Genomic DNA, 16,345 nt, shown 5'->3' with positions numbered 1-16,345 from the left:
CTAATGTTTCCATGCAGTTTTAACTGAACCGAGGTCTTCACTCAACTAAGTTTGTCGGGTGCAAGAAATGCGTGCCCGAGGCTCTGAGGAAGTTGACCTCCTCACTCCCAATCTCCTTCAGAACTTTGAACCTCCGAGATTTCTGTGCTCTTCTATTTCTGCCCTCTTGAGTAGGGTTAATCACTCCTCTGCTGGGAAGCATTCCTTCTGCAACAAACTTCCTAAGGTCTTGAAATTACTCCCTTAAAGTCTCCCTTCCTCCCTCCCTCTTCCTTCTTTTCCTTTCACTGCTCTCCATTTTTCCTTTCCCTTGCATTCCCTCTCCACCTCCCGCTTCTCCCACTCTCCCCCTCCCTCCATCTCTCTCTCTTTTCTTCTCTTCCCTCTCCTCTCCCCCCATCATTCCCTGCCCCTCTCCCTCTCCCTCTCCTCCATCGCTCCCTCTCTCCCCTTCCTCTCTCCTTCCCTCCCTTTCTCACAATGCATTCCTTAACATCTATTGTTCTCTCCATGTTTTTTCTTTCCCGCTTTAATACTTCCTTATGTCCTTGAGCATCAGTCCCCCCACTTCCACCTCCCCAGCCCCCCCTCCCCAGCCCCCCCTCCCCAGCCCCCCCTCCCCAGCCCCCCCTCCCACCCCAGTTCTATAGCATTAACTATGCTTAATAATAATATTCATTTATTGTCGTTGCAACAAGTACAACGAAATTAAAAAATAATAACTAGCAGTTGAAATTAAATATATAGAAAAATAGAAATAATGTTTAAGGTGACTTTGCCAAATATTCTTCTTGGTTAATTCCACTACTCACACTCCCCCCCCCCCACCCAATGGTGATGATGGGAATTCATCTGTATCATGATTACAGGTCATCATTGTACAGTCAACTAGAAACCATCACTTACCATGTATTAAGCACTGGCTATTAAGATACCTGGAACATCTTCCTCAATGAGATCAGTGCAAGTTCAGGAGTCTTCTGTAATAGGGGTGAAGCATGAACACCAGGCCATGAGGGACCCACATAAGGAGAAGCTAAGGGGTTAGCTTTGTTAATATCCTCGGGTTGTGAGAAGCTACACTCAATCAAGCAATGCTCTAAAAGTTCAGTAAACTCCCTTTATACCTTAATTTCTCAAAATGTTTCAGACCCATTCATTACAATATCTTTACATTTGATAGGGCAAAATGACTAAAACCAAACAGACTGCCCCAATCTGTTCAAAGTAACTGAACAATGGCTTGGGTAAATGACCCGAGAAGAAATGGCTCAAGAAGGGGCATTGGTTTAAAGTAATCGGTGGAAAGATTAGAAGGGAGATGAGTTAAGATTTGTTTTCACCAAGAGAACTGTAGGGAACTGAAGCTTGCTGGCTGAATGAGTGACAGAGACCGAAGCCCTCAGCACATGAAGCAAAACATGAATGCGTACTTGGAGAGCAAAGCTAGAGTGCTGAGCTGCAAGGTGACTCTGGGGTGAGCAGCGCTTTTTTTCAACTAGAACTGACACAATACTAAATAGTCCCTTTGTGTGGAGCAGATCTATGAATCTCTAACAAAAAAAACACCATTCAGTAAGACCGTGGTTCAGCGTTATTTTTTTTAATGGCTTTTAATACACTTCATGTTCAGGTGGTTGTAGATCATCAGGGGGTTTTCCTCTGGTCAACGCCATGTTGTCAGAAGCTCAGATGATGCCTTCATCCCCTGGGGAGACAGCAGTTGGCAGCACGGTGGCGCAGTGGTAGAGTTGCTGCCTTACAGCGAATGCAGCGCCGGAGACTCAGGATCGATCCTGACTACGGGCGCCGTCTGTACGGAGTTTGTACGTTCTCCCCGTGACCTGCGTGGGTTTTCTCCGAGATCTTCGGTTTCCTCCCACACTTCAAAGACGTACAGGTTTGTAGGTTAATTGGCTGGGCAAATGTAAAAATTGTCCCTAGGGTGTAGGATAGTGTTAATGTGCGGGGATCGCTGGGTGGCGTGGACCCGGTGGGCTGAAGGGCCTGTTTCCGCGCTGTATCTCTAAATCTAAACAGATCTTTTGAAAAAATCTAACATGGTCAGAGGCCAGCACTGTCTGGAGAGATGGATCCTAGGGATCTGGGATCCTCTCGACTGCCCTTGTTCCTGACATCAATTTGTTCGCCTGCCACAGCAGCTTCTCACTGCAGTGAGAGGAGAGCTCAATTCCTGGAATCATTGTATTAAAAAAAAGACTTATTTTCTAAATAAGAGACACTGTTACCTGCATCAGTCCGAAGGTCCATGTGATATAACAGATGGGGGAGACTGTTATAACGTTCTGGGTGATGCACAGACTATCTAACCAGATGCCAACTAGTGCTGGCGGGCGACAAAGCACAAGGATCTCCTGAGATTGCGGGCCATGAGGCAGAGAGGGAAGCAGGAGGGAACATGTTAGTGAGGGGATGTCCCTGATCCCTGACGCACAGGGAAGGCAGGTGATAATTGTGTGAGATAGAGGGACTCCTTGATAGAAGCAATGAACAGCATGTGCAGGTAAAAGTCCGTTTAAAAAAGAGTGCCAAAGGGGCGCTAGCAGGCATTCAGTGAAGCGCACACCTCCAAGCTCACACCTCCAAGCTCACACCTCCAAGCTCACACCTCCAAGCTCACACCTCCAAGCTCACACCTCCAAGCTCACACCTCCAAGCTCACACCTCCAAGCTCACACCTCCAAGCTCATCAGAGGAAAAGGCAGGATAGGAGTGAGTGTGGGGATTGGCTGAGCAATTAAATTAGACGTTTGGTAAATTGGCTAATTAGTTAATTTAGTGGCTGATATAAACAAGGCTTGCACAAGGGGTGTGGCCCCCTGTCTGGGTGTGGCCCCCTGTCTGGGTGTGGCCCCCTGTCTGGGTGTGGCCCCCTGTCTGGGTGTGGCCCCCTGTCTGGGTGTGGCCCCCTGTCTGGGTGTGGCCCCCTGTCTGGGTGTGGCCCCCTGTCTGGGTGTGGCCCCCTGTCTGGGTGTGGCCCCCTGTCTGGGTGTGGCCCCCTGTCTGGGTGTGGCCCCCTGTCTGGGTGTGGCCCCCTGTCTGGGTGTGGCCCCCTGTCTGGGTGTGGCCCCCTGTCTGGGTGTGGCCCCCTGTCTGGGTGTGGCCCCCTGTCTGGGTGTGGCCCCCTGTCGAGGGAGGGTGCCCCTGTAAGAAAAGTGCGAGTCTTTGGCTGCGAGTCTTCGGTGAGGAGGCTGAGGTGCGGAGTTTGCATTTGTTTTTGAGCCTGATTTGTTTTTTGACACTAAAGTAATGGCAGACAAGCTGGTGCAATGTGTTTCCTGCATTATGTGGGAAGGTAGGGACACAGCTGGAGCTTCTGGGAGCTACACCTGCAAGAATTGTGTCCAGGTGCGGCTCCTGAATGGACGTTTTGTGGAATTGGAGAAGCAGCTGGATGACCTCAGGGCCATCTGGGAATGCAAGAGTTTCCTGGACAGGACCTACTGTGAGGCTGTCACACCAAGGGTCCAGGACGAGCGAAGGTGGGAAACCGTTTCAAAGGGGAGTAAACGTGGCCTACAGGAGACCCCGGTGGCTGTGCCTATTGCAAACAGGTACACCCTCTTGGGAGCTGTTGGGGCAGAAGGCGCTTCCAGTCCGAGCGGCGGACAGGTTGGTGGCTCTAATCCAGGCAAGGAGACTCGACCGGGGAGACCGAAGTCAGGAAGAGCCATAGTAGTGGGTGACTCCTTTGTCCGAGGTACAGACAGTAGATTCTGTGGCCGCAGGCGGGACTTGAGGATGGTCTGTTGCCTCCCTGGTGCAAGGGTTCAAGACATCACGGACCGGCTTCTGAACATCCTAGCAAGGGAAGGTGATCAACCGGAAGTAGTTGTGCACATGGGCACGAACGATGTCGGGAGGAAGAGGAAGGAGGTACTGCAGCATGAGTTTAGGGAGTTAGGAAGAAGACTGAGAAGTAGGTCGTCGAGGGTGGTTATCTCTGGATTGCTTCCTGTACCTCGTGCTAGTGGGGGCAGGAACAGAGAGATCGGGGATATGAATGTATGGCTGAGGGGCTGATGCAGGGAGCAGGGATTTAGATTTCTAGACCACTGGGATCTCTTCTGGGGTACAAAAGGGACGGGTTGCACCTTAACAGCAGGGGGACCAACATTCTGGCAGGCAGGTTTGCTAGTGCTACAAGTGTGGCTTTAAACTAAGTAGTGGGGGGGAGGGGTTGACGAATTGGGAATATGAAGATGGAGTTAAAGGGGAAGCGAATACAGGAGAAATTTCAAAGGACTCTCGAATAAATGGGAAGGGAAGTTCTAGATGGGATAAGAGAGTTCGGTCAGGGCCAATGGTGAGAGGGGAGGTGAATACCGAAGTTAAAGTGTTGTATTTAAATGTGCGAAGTATAAGAAATAAAGTGGATGAGCTTGAGGCTCAGTTAGACATTGGCAAGTATGATGTTGTGGGAATTACAGAGACATGGCTACAAGAGGACCAGGGCTGGGGACTGAATATTCAGGGGTATACGACCTATCGAAAAGACAGACAGGTGGTCAGAGGGGGTGGGGTTGCTCTGTTGGTAAGGAATGATATTCACTCCCTTGCAAGGTGTGACATAGAACTAGGAGATGTAGAATCAGTATGGATAGAAATGAGGAATCCTAAGGGTAAAAATACCCTAAGGGGAGTTATCTACAGGCCCCCAAACAGTAGCTTCGACATAGGGTGCAAGTTGAATCAAGAGCTAAAATTGGCATGACGCAAATGTAATGCTACGGTGGTTATGGGAGATTTCAACATGCAGGTAGACTAGGAAAATCAGGATGGTACTGGACCCCAGGAAAGGGAGTTTGTGGAGTGCCTCCGAGATGGATTCTTAGAACAACTTGTACTGGAGCCTGCCAGGGAGAAGGCAATTCTGGATTTAGTGTTGTGTAATGAACCTGATTTGATAAGGGAAGTCAAGGTAAAAGGGCCATTAGGAGGCAGTGATCATAATATGATAAGTTTTAATCTACAAATTGAGAGGGAGAAGGGAAAATCAGAAGTGCAGTGTTACAGTATAGCAAAGGGGATTACAGAGGCATGAGGCAGGAGCTGGCCAGATTTGACTGGAAGGAGACCCTAGCAGGGAAGACGGTGGAACAGCAATGGCAGGTATTCCTGGGAATAATGCAGAAGTTGCAGGATCAATTCATCCCAAAGAGGAGGAGAGATTCTCAGGGGAGTAAGAGGCACCCGTGGCTGTCAAGGGAAGTCAAGGACAGCATAAAAATAAAAGAGAAGAAGTATAACATAGCAAAGAAGAGCTGGAAGCCAGAGGATTGGGACTCTTTTAAAGAGCAACAGAAGATAACTAAAAAGGCAATACGGGGAGAAAAGATGAGGTACGAAGGTAAGCTAGCCAATAATATAAAGGAGGATAGTAAAAGCTACTTTGGGTATGTGAAGAGGAAAAAAATAGTTAAGGCAAATGTAGGTCCCTTGAAGACAGAAGCAAGGGAATTTATTATGGGGAACAAGTAAATGGCAGACGAGTTGAACCGGTACTTTGGATTTGTCTTCACTAAGGAAGACACAATCTCCCAGATGTTCTAATGGCCAGTGATCCTAGGGTGACGGAGGAACTGAAGGAGATTCACATTAGGCAGGAAATGGTGTTGGGTAGACTGATGGGACTGAAGGCTGATAAATCCCCAGGGCCTGATGGTCTGTATCCCAGGGTACTTAAGGAAGTGGCTCTAGAAATCATGGATGCATTGGTGATCATTTTCCAATGTTCTATAGATTCAGGATCAATTCCTGTGAATTAGAGGGTAGTCTATGTTATCCCACTTTTTAAGAAAGGAGGGAGAGAGAAAACAGGAAATTAGGTAGGCAGTGACTAGTGGGGTACCGCAAGGCTCGGTGCTGGGACCGCAGCTATTTCAAATATACATTAATGACTTGGATGAAGGGATTAAAAGTAACATTAGCAAATTTGCAGATGACACAAAGCTGGGTGGCAGTGTGAACTGTGAGGAAGATGCTATGAGGTTGCAGGGTGACCTGGACAGGCTGTGTGAATGGGCGGATGCATGGCAGATGCAGTTTAATGTGGATAAGTGTGAGGTTATCCACTTTGGTGGTAAGAATAGGAAGGAAAATTATTATCTGAATGGTGTCAAGTTAGGAAAAGGGGACGTACAACGAGATCTGGGTGTCCCAGTGCATCAGTCACTGAAAGGAAGCATGCAGGTACAGCAGGCAGTGAAGAAAGCCAATGGAATGTTGGCCTTCATAACAAGAGGAGTTGAATATAGGAGCAAAGAGGTCCTTCTGCAGTTGTACAGGGCCCGAGTGAGACCGCACCTGGAGTATTGTGTGCAGTTTTGGTCTCCAAATTTGAGGAAGGATATTCTTGCTATTGAGGGCATGCAGCATAGGTTTACTAGGTTAATTCCCGGAATGGCGGGACCGTCGTATGTTGAAAGACTGGAGCGACTAGGCTTGTATACACTGGAAGCCAAATCTCTGAATGCTTTCAAGAGAGAGCTAGATAGAGCTCTTAAGGATAGCGGAGTCAGGGGGTATGGGGAGAAGGCAGGAACAGGGTACTGTTTGAGAATGATCAGCCATGATCACATTGAATGGTGGTGCTGGCTCGAAGGGCCGAATGGCCTACTCCTGCACCTATTGTCTATTGTCTACAAGGTGCTGGAGCAACTCAGCAGGTCATGCAGCATCTCTGGAGAACAGGGATAAGTGACGTTTCAGGTCAGGCCCTTCTTCAAACTAATAGTCTGAAGAAAGGTCCCAATCTGAAATATCACCTATCCATGTTCTCCAGAGATGCTGCCGGACCCACTGAGTTACTCTCATGTGTCTCATTGATAGAGAGATGTTTCTCTTAAAGATCTCGGATATCAAAGCAAATCATGTGACCCTTTGTACTTTCAAGTAGTTACCAATAAGGTGAGTGCACTGTTATTTAGACAGGGGGGTGGGCTAGTTGACACTCAACAACATCTCAATAAGGTGCTTTGCACATCTGCCTTGAATGATGGATATCAATAAATAAATAATTGATCCATTTCTTGCTGCTAGAATTTTCATGATTTTTTTTGCAAGAAAATTGATTTTTTTGAGCATTGCTTGATTGAGTGTAGCTTCTCACAACCAGAGGAGACTAACGAAGCTAACTCCTTAGCTTCTCCTTATGTTGGTCCCAAAGGTCTGGTGTCCAGCCTTCATCCCCATTACAGAGGACTGCCGAACTTGCACTTATCTCATTGATGAAGATGTTCAGGTATCTTCACTTTATCCTTTATCCCTTGCAATCTTAGTCTCCTCCATGCCAATCACAGTGTTTCAAAGGTTTCAAAGGTCTTTCATGGTCACGTGTACCAATTAAGGTACAGTGATATGCAAATTACCATACAGCCATACTAAAAAAAAAAGCAACAAGACCCACAACTACATAAAAGTTAACATAAACATCCACCACAGCGGATTCCCCACGTTCCTCACTGTGATGGAAGGCAATAAAGTCCTAGCTTGTTCCTCTTTATTTTCCCGCGATCCGGGCAGTCGACTCATCCATCGGGGCAATCAAAGCTCCCGCAGCCGGCGATCGAAGCCCCCATGTCAGAGTGATCGAAGCTCCCATGTTGGGGCGGTCAAAGCTCCTGCGGCTTGGAGCTCCTGAAGTCAGTCTCTAACCAGAGACCGCGAGCTCCACGATGTTAAAGTCCGCAGGATCCCACGGTTAGATCTCCGAGATCGATCCCTGGCAAAGGGATTGCCAGCTCCGCGATGGTAAGTCCGCCGGCTACCGCGGTTGGAGCGCCCAAATCGATCTCCAGCAAAGGCCGCCAACTGTAAGGAGTTTGTACGTTCTCCCCGTGACCTGCGTGGGTTTTCTCCGAGATCTTCGGTTTCCTCCCACACTCCAAAGACGTACAGGTATGTAGGTTAATTGGCTGGGTAAATGTAAAAAAAAAAAATTGTCCTTAGTGGGTGTAGGATAGTGTTAATGTACGGGGATCGCTGGGCGGCACGGACTTGGTGGGCCGAAAAGGCCTGTTTCCGGCTGTATATATATGATATATGATATGATAACTCCTCAATGTCAGGCCGCAGTGCGGACGGAGATACGATACGGAAACAAATCGCATCTCCATCGAGGTAAGAGATTAAAAAAAAGTTTCCCCCAACCACCACCCCCCCCCCCCCCCCCCCCCAACTCCCCACATAAAACAAACTAAAGAACACTAAAAACTTACATTTAACACATACCATAAAAACAACAAAGAAGGAAGGGACATACAGATTGTTGGCGAGGCAGCCATTGCAGGTGCCACTCCGGTCGGTGTGAGTGATGTTGTTTAGATGCCCCGTGTCTTAATGGAATGACATCCCTCCCATAATGGTACAGCTGGAAGTTTCACTCAATAAAGTGTAGGCCCATTGGGAGCTGTGCAGGAATTATTGTAGCACATACTTCTGGCTGTAAAGCACCGAAAGCTGTTTCAAATGATTTTATAGCCTATTTCACAATTTTTTACAAGGAATCTGAATGGGTAGGAGTGCTAAATTCAATGAAGGCTTCATACTCTGGAAATAGATAAAGATCAATGTCGAGGTAAATGATTCTATTCCACATGATTATGTTTAGGAGTTTAGTCTTGAAATGTAGTTAGTTGGTAATTAAATGTTACTTGGTTGGATTGAGTCCTTGCATAGATGAGGACATTTGTTCAGTAAATTGAACCTATACCTCTCTTAAACAAAGACATCAGTGCCAGATATATAGCCTGACAAGGGTGGCCCGATTTTCTTATCGATTGTGTGACAGATAAGTAAAACTAAACCACTTTTACCTTGAACACAAAAAACAGAGAATACCGGAAACACACGGCAAGGCAGGCCGCATCTGTGGGAAGAGAAACTGAGTGAATGATTCATGTTGGAGACTCTTCGTCAGAGATGAGAAGAGGACATAAGGAGCTTCAAAGGCTGCAAGGGGTGAGTGGGTGGGGAAGGGGGTGTCTCTAATAGGGTTAGCCCAGGGTGAGCAAGGGGGGTTAAATTACACCCCCTCCTGATCAACACTACTGATCAACCTTCATCCTGACCTAAACTTCACCCACCCACTGATCCATCACTCCTGACCGCCACCAACAGTGATCCCATTGATCGCTTCCAGTCTCTGGCTCTTACTTTCTCTGCTCACCTCTGATCACTGAATCCACTATTTTTTGATACCCCATCTCCAAGTACCTCATCCTGTTCACCGTGTGGTGGCACGGTGGCGCAGCGGTAGAGTTGCTGCCTTACAGCGAATGCAGCGCCAGAGACTCGGGTTCGATCCTGACTACGGGCGCCGTCTGTACGGAGTTTGTACATTCTCCCCGTGACCTGTGTGGGTTTTCTCCGAGATCTTCGGTTTCCTCCCACACTCCAAAGACGTACAGGTTTGTAGGTTAATTGACTGGGTAAATGTAAAAAATTGTCCCTAGTGTGTGTAGGATAGTGTTAATGTACGGGGATCGCTGGGCGGCGCGGACTCGGTGGGCCGAAGGGCCTGTTTCCACGCTGTATCTCTAAATCTAAAAAATCTAAATCCATGTCCCCTCAAACTGTCATTTTTCCAATGCCGGGCCATTGTTCCCCTAACCCTCCTGATCCGAGCCAGGATCTTTTGATGCTGCCCACTGATTGCCCTGTCCTTACTCCTATCTTTGATCTTCGATAACTGATCACTGCCCCTCCTCTTCAGATTCACAACCCACCAATTTCTAACTCCTGGCACTTGCTTTTTAACCTTTGGCTCCAATAATAGGCCTTTATTATTCCTGGCTGAATAAGTGATCCATTTTTTTGCTACAACTGCTTTCATTATATTTTTTTGCAAGAAAATTGATTTTTTTGAGCATTGCTATATTGAGTGTAGCTGCACACAACCCAAGGAGACTAACACGGCCAACTCCCTCACCTTCCCTGGTGTGGGTCCCACGCGTCTGGTGATCACCCTTCAGTCCCGTCACTGAGGTCTGCTCATCTTTCCATCGATGAAGATATTCAGGTATCCTCACTTTTAGCCCTTCTCCCCTGCAATCTCTGTCTCCTCCATGCCAACCACAGTATGAATGATGATGTTTGTAGGCCCTGTGGACCCCCCCCCCTCACACCCCCGCTCCAACCCCCTCCCCATCCTCCACCCTTTCCAATTCCAAGCCACTGACGTGCCTGTTTGCAAGCCTCTTGCAACTTCTGATCCTAGTCTCCATGATCCCCTCTGCTGATCCCTCAACCATAAGCTTCACTCCAACCCAGGCTTCTAATACATCTTTCCATTTATAACTTTCTAACTTTTCATTCATAACTTTCCAACGTTTACATCCTTTCCATTTCCCACACCTAGTTTATTAGATTTCTACAATGGGGAAGCACAAGCAAGAAGACCCTTGCCCCATGCAGGTTTACAAGCTACAGGAGTAGAATTAGCCCACTTGGTCCATCTCTGCCATTCAGTCACGGCTGATCTCTGCCATGAGATCCTAATCCCATTCTCCTGCCTTCTCCCCATAACCCTTGACACCTGTCCTAACCATGAATTTGTCTATCACTGCCTTAAAAATATCCACTGACGGCCTTGACAGCCCTCTGTGGCAATGAGTTCCACAGATTAATTACCCTCTGACTAAAGAAGTTCTTCCACACCTCCTTTCTAAAAGAGCGCCCTTTAATTCTGAGGCTATGACCTCTGGTCCTAGACTTTCCCACCATTGGAAACATCCTTTCCACATCCACTCTATCTGTGTCTTTCATTATTCTGTAAGTTGCTATAAGCCCCCCCCCTCAGCCTTCTAAACTCCAGCAAGCTGAGGCGCAGTGACTCTCATCATATGTTAACCCACCCATTCTTGGGATCATTCTTGTAAACCCCCTCTGAACCCTCTCCAGAGCCAGCACATCCTTCCTCAAATATGGGGTCCAAATTTGCTCATAGCGCTCCAAATGCGGCCTGACCAGCACCTGAAACAGCCTCAGCATTACATCTCTGTTTTTTGTATTCCAGTCCTCTTAATATAAATGCGAGCATCGAATTTGCCTTCCTCTTGTTTAACTCTCATGGGGGCTGCATTTTGCAGTGCAGACTCTGGAAAAAAATAATTGCTCTGCTGAACATAGATAGTTTAATGCATATGTTTCCAGGAATTTGTGATTCTGACCACCAAAGATTCTATTAGCACCAAGAATAAAGGTGGACTCCCTTTTGGGAATGTACACTATTTATTTTACATGAATTTAAAGAAAAGCAGTGACCATACGGTATTTAGTTGTTAGATTAGGAAACAAAATGTTAAACTGCAACCTAAATTATTTTCAAATAGCTTTGTAATTGTGAGAGGATTTATTAACAATAAAGAGCATCTGCAATGTAAGGTTTATCAATATTTATATGTATTATGGTAAATTTATGACCAATATATTTTATTTTATCCTACTATGGATTAGAAATTCTTCAGTGCATTAAATAGGCAATGCACAGTGGACTAATATTGCATGATGCATTAAAAACCAATAGGTTCATAAGTTGATAAGTTCTAGGAGCAGAATTAGGCCCTTCGGCACATCCAATCTACTCCGCCATTCAATCATTGCTGATCTTTCTTTCCCTCTCAACCCCATTCTCCTGCCATCTCCACATAACCTCTGACACCCATACTAATCAAGAATCAGTCAATCTCCACCTTAAAAATTTCAATTGACTTGGCCTCCACAGCTGTTTATAACAATAAATCCCACTGATTCACCACCCTCTGACTAAAGAAATTCATCATCATCTCTTTTCTAAAGGTACGTCCTTTTATTTTGAGGCAACGGCCTCTCGTCCTGGACTCTCCCGCTAGTGGAAACATCCTCTCCACATTCAATATGCTTTGAACAAACACCAGTTGCAGCAAAGTTTTTTTTCCCCAATGAGACCCAGAGGCAGTGGAGCCATCAGTCCGGAGATAGCTGGAGTAAACATTGTTCTAGAGTTAAGGGCCTGTCCCACTTAGGTGATTTTAAGGCGACTGCCGGCGACTGACTGTCGCCGACAGTTCGCCAGGGTGTCGCGGGCATGATTGTGAGGAGTCTTCCAAGAATCATAGTGGATCTCAGCGCGTTGCTGAGAAATCATCCGGAGTGAAATTTCTCGGCGACAACTGGCTTGTCGCCAGGTATCGTTGCTTATTGCGGGCGCTGTCGCATGCTGTCCCCAGGTTTACTAGTTTCTCTTAGATGCATTTAGAAGCACATAATATTAAAATAAGTAAAGTCATTTCAAGATACCATAAAATACTTGTGTTTAACCAATTTATTTACCGTCAGGACATTTGACAGGTAGATTGGAGGCTACAGTTCGACGGTCAGGTAAGCGTGGGAATTTTCGCGATGTTTATGGCCATCAGCAATCACATTTTAAGTAGGCTCCAAACCCAGATATGCAACCCAGAAACCAGATATGCATCTCCCGTACATTTTCAAAGAATGCCCACACACCTTTCACAAAAATCCTTTTAACCACTTTTAAAATTAAATTTCTTAATACTGCCATTAGTAAACTGGAAGTCAATCCAGTTTATGCCTTGTTACCGAGAAGCTTGGTTTTTAAGTAACCCATACAAAATATTATAGTTCAAAACTCTCAAGTACTTACCGACTTGTCGGTGATTTCAGCGAAAATTAGGACGCCGGAGAAGCATTGACAGCGTGGGAATTTCGCGATGTTTCCGAAGACGCTGTAATCTTGACCTGACTCGGCATTGTCGTGGTCATTGTCGTGGTCATTGTCGTGGTCATTGTCGTGGTCATTGTTGTCGGGTAAAAGAAAAGTTTGGCGATCTGCTACGACTTTGACAGTCGCCGGCAGTTGCCTAAAAAAACGCCTAAGTGGGACAGGCCCACTTGTAGCTTGTAGAGGGGGTGGGGCGCGGGGGGGGGGGGGGGGGGGAGGGGGAGGGTTGCCATCTGTTGTAATTGGGCAGTGGTATGGTGTGATGTGGTACAATGATAACCAAGTACCACATTTAAGTTTTTAACTAAAGTCTATTTGGCAACAGTCAATTCCCAGGATCATGGAATTTTCTGAGCCTGATCTTGTTTAAATATTGTCTTAGCAGGCTTCACGTTTGTTGTGAAAGATTCTTCCACATGAGCACCCATTGCTTCCCATGGATAATGCATGTACAACTGGATTTCCTTGAACAGTGTCCAAACGCAGTGCACATCATTAGATGGCACCACCATGTATAAGCACATCTGATGCATAGAGGTCCCAGAAGCAAAATCACAAAACCTCTTTACAGAACCTCTTCGCATGTTAATTTTTCTCTAAACTTTTTCTCATTATATGTCGCTACACCAGTTATATATCGAATAGTCTGCATTTTAATCAGTGCATGGTAACTATTTGGGTATAGTAGCTTAATGCATAGGTAACCAGAGGTTGAGATCTAGAGAAATTAGTTCCAATTTCATGGATGTATCTGGGGAATTTAATGAAAAACATCTATTTCTAATAATGACCATAAAATTGTTGATTGTTGCTACAAACCCATTTATATCCATAATAACCTGTAAGGAAAGAGGTTTTCCATCCTCACCAGATCTGGCCAATATGACCCTATGCCACAACAATGTGGTTGACTCTTAACATCATTATTCAATGAAAAGCTGCCATCGATTGTGTCAGTTGAAGAGGTCAGGTCAAGGACACTTTGGGATGGAAATACATGCTGGATGGATAATAAATGTTCCCAATCCATGAATGAACATTAAAAACATCAGTTTTGCACACTATACTTGCAATCTTTTTTTTATACTATAAAGGGAATACATTCATAATTGTGTTTTACACAGCAGGTACGGTGAATAATCTACATTCATTTCATGTGCGATATTAATAGTATTCACACTTTCATTGTTTCGGTGAATAGGTTGTTCTCTATTCTCTATTAAGAACATAAGAAACAGGAGCCTGCAAAGGCCAATCAGCCCCTCGAGCCTGATCCATCATTGGCAGATTCAGACTTGGCCATAACACCACTTTTCTGGTTCTGTCTCCATTGCCCTTGACAGTTTCAATGTCTGTCAATCTCTAACTTGAATTACTCTTGCCCCACAGGTCTCTCGGCCGAGAATTCTAAAACCTCCAGGAGAGAAGATGTTCTTCCTCTTCTCTATCTTAAATAAAATATCCTTAATTCTGAAAATATGCACCTTGTTTCTAGAAACCACTTCCAGAGGAAGCATGTTCTCAACCTCCACCAGTGCCAATAAGACTTTCTCCATTTTTTCAAACTCCAGTGAGCATAGGTCCAGTCTGCGTATTCTTTCTTCATATGTCAACCCCTTCATTCCGAAATCATCCTGGTGAACTTGGACGATGCAGCCTTCCAATGCAAGCACATCCTTCCTTATATGCCTCCTCCTTTCCTTAACCTCATGTGTTGCAGTCTCACAGGGGTATGCACTGCAAACTTGCCTCAAACATACCCTTGTAGTAAAGGCCACCTTTGGCCTTGCTGTTTAATTGAGTATCTGCCTTCTAACTCTTTGCATTTCCCTCATTCCTTTCTGCTGTGACATTCGATAGTCTCACAATCTGTACACTCTGAAGTTGTGATAGTCTGTCATTTGTTCTGCTAATATTGACAAATCAACTTGTCCTTTAGCAGCATTTCAGAACTTGCGGATTTTCTGACTCCAGTAGTGATCTGGCCTTCAGCGTTTAAAATAATATTCAATTTCATAAGCTTGGGAATTCTGCAGGGAATTGTATTTGCTACTGGTCTCCCGTGAGTTGAATGATAGACAGTTGAACAAAACTTTAGCTTAGATTAGAGACACAGCGTGGAAATAGGTTCTTTGGCCCACTGAATCCTTGCTGACCAGTGATCACCCATACACTAGCTCTATCCTATCCTCTGGTTAAGGCGACACAGTAGCATCATGGCAGAGTTGCTGCTTACAGCGCCAGAGACCCATGTTCGATCCTGACCACGGGTACTGTCTGTACGGAGTTTGTACGTTCTCCCTGTGACCACGTGAGTTTTCTCCAGGTGCTCCAGTTTCCCCCTATACCCCAAAGATCTGTAGGTTTGTAGGTTAATTGGCTTCTGTAAATTGAACATTTAACCTAGTGTGTGTAGGATAGTGTTAGTGTACAGGTGATCGCTGGTCAGTGTGGACTCGGTGGGCCAAAAGGCCAGTTTCCATGGTGTGTCTCTAAAGTCTAAAGACTAAATGTATGCTATTATCACCAGGAACAGTCCATAGACTTTTCCTGAAAAATGGAAGAACTTACATTAAGTCCATAAAATGTACTCAGTTTCTTACAATAAACTGGGTGCAGGCACTTGGTTCATAACTGGGGTGATCTGATGTACATTCTTTTCTGCCTGTATTTTCATTGTGTAATTCTCATTATGAGGTCCTCCTTGGTAAGCTGTTCAAACTGCAGTCTTTATAATTACTGCAAAATGAAGAATCCAACATCAACATAGAAAAACTGAGCAAGTTTAATTGTTCATGTAACCTATTTCAGCTCATATTTACAGGTTTTGTAATCTTAGAATATTTTTGTCCAATTTCTATGATACTCGGTGAAAGTAAGAGTAGTTTTGTGATTGCTTCCATTGTTCCTGATCCACCTCCAAAATATAATATGTATTTCACGCAAATGAGCAAAAATCTCCTTATCTTTGAAGGATTGTTGCTTGAAAAATGTTAAACTCCTCTATGACAAAACTGAAATGCATTAGGATCAGGATGGGTAGAAGAATTCACATTTTCTGGCTTTTGATAGCACATGCTTATATTTAATCCTATTAAAAAAACATGGTTCTAGATGATCTTTGTGCTTGTGCTTATTCCCCCCATAGTCATCCAATATTTTTTTGACATGACGTCTTTCCAATCTTCTAAGTGTTACCTAACACATTGTGTCTACTCTTTAAATGGAGATTGAGCAAGATCGCCCTATATTCAATGATGTTTAAAAAGATAAATCTCTTTAGGAGACATTAAATGGATAGATGTAAGAAAATAACTGCAGATGCTGGTACAAATCGAAGGTATTTATTTCACAAAATGCTGGAGTAACTCAGCAGGTCAGGCAGCATCTCAGGAGAGAAGGAATGGGCGATGTTTCGAGTCGAGACCCTTCTTCAGACTGAAGAAGGGTCTCGACCCGAAATGTCACCCATTCCTTCTCTCCTGAGATGCTGCCTGACCTGCTGAGTTACTCCAGCATTTTGTTAAATGGATAGATGATGTGAATCAACTTCGACAGACTCTCCAGAACGTCCAGATAGTCCAAAATGCAGATTGGGAT

This window comes from Rhinoraja longicauda, chromosome 29 (assembly GCF_053455715.1).
Source record: "Rhinoraja longicauda isolate Sanriku21f chromosome 29, sRhiLon1.1, whole genome shotgun sequence".
NCBI classification, from domain to species: Eukaryota; Metazoa; Chordata; class Chondrichthyes; order Rajiformes; family Arhynchobatidae; genus Rhinoraja; species Rhinoraja longicauda.
Note: the sequence above shows the minus strand (reverse complement) of the source record.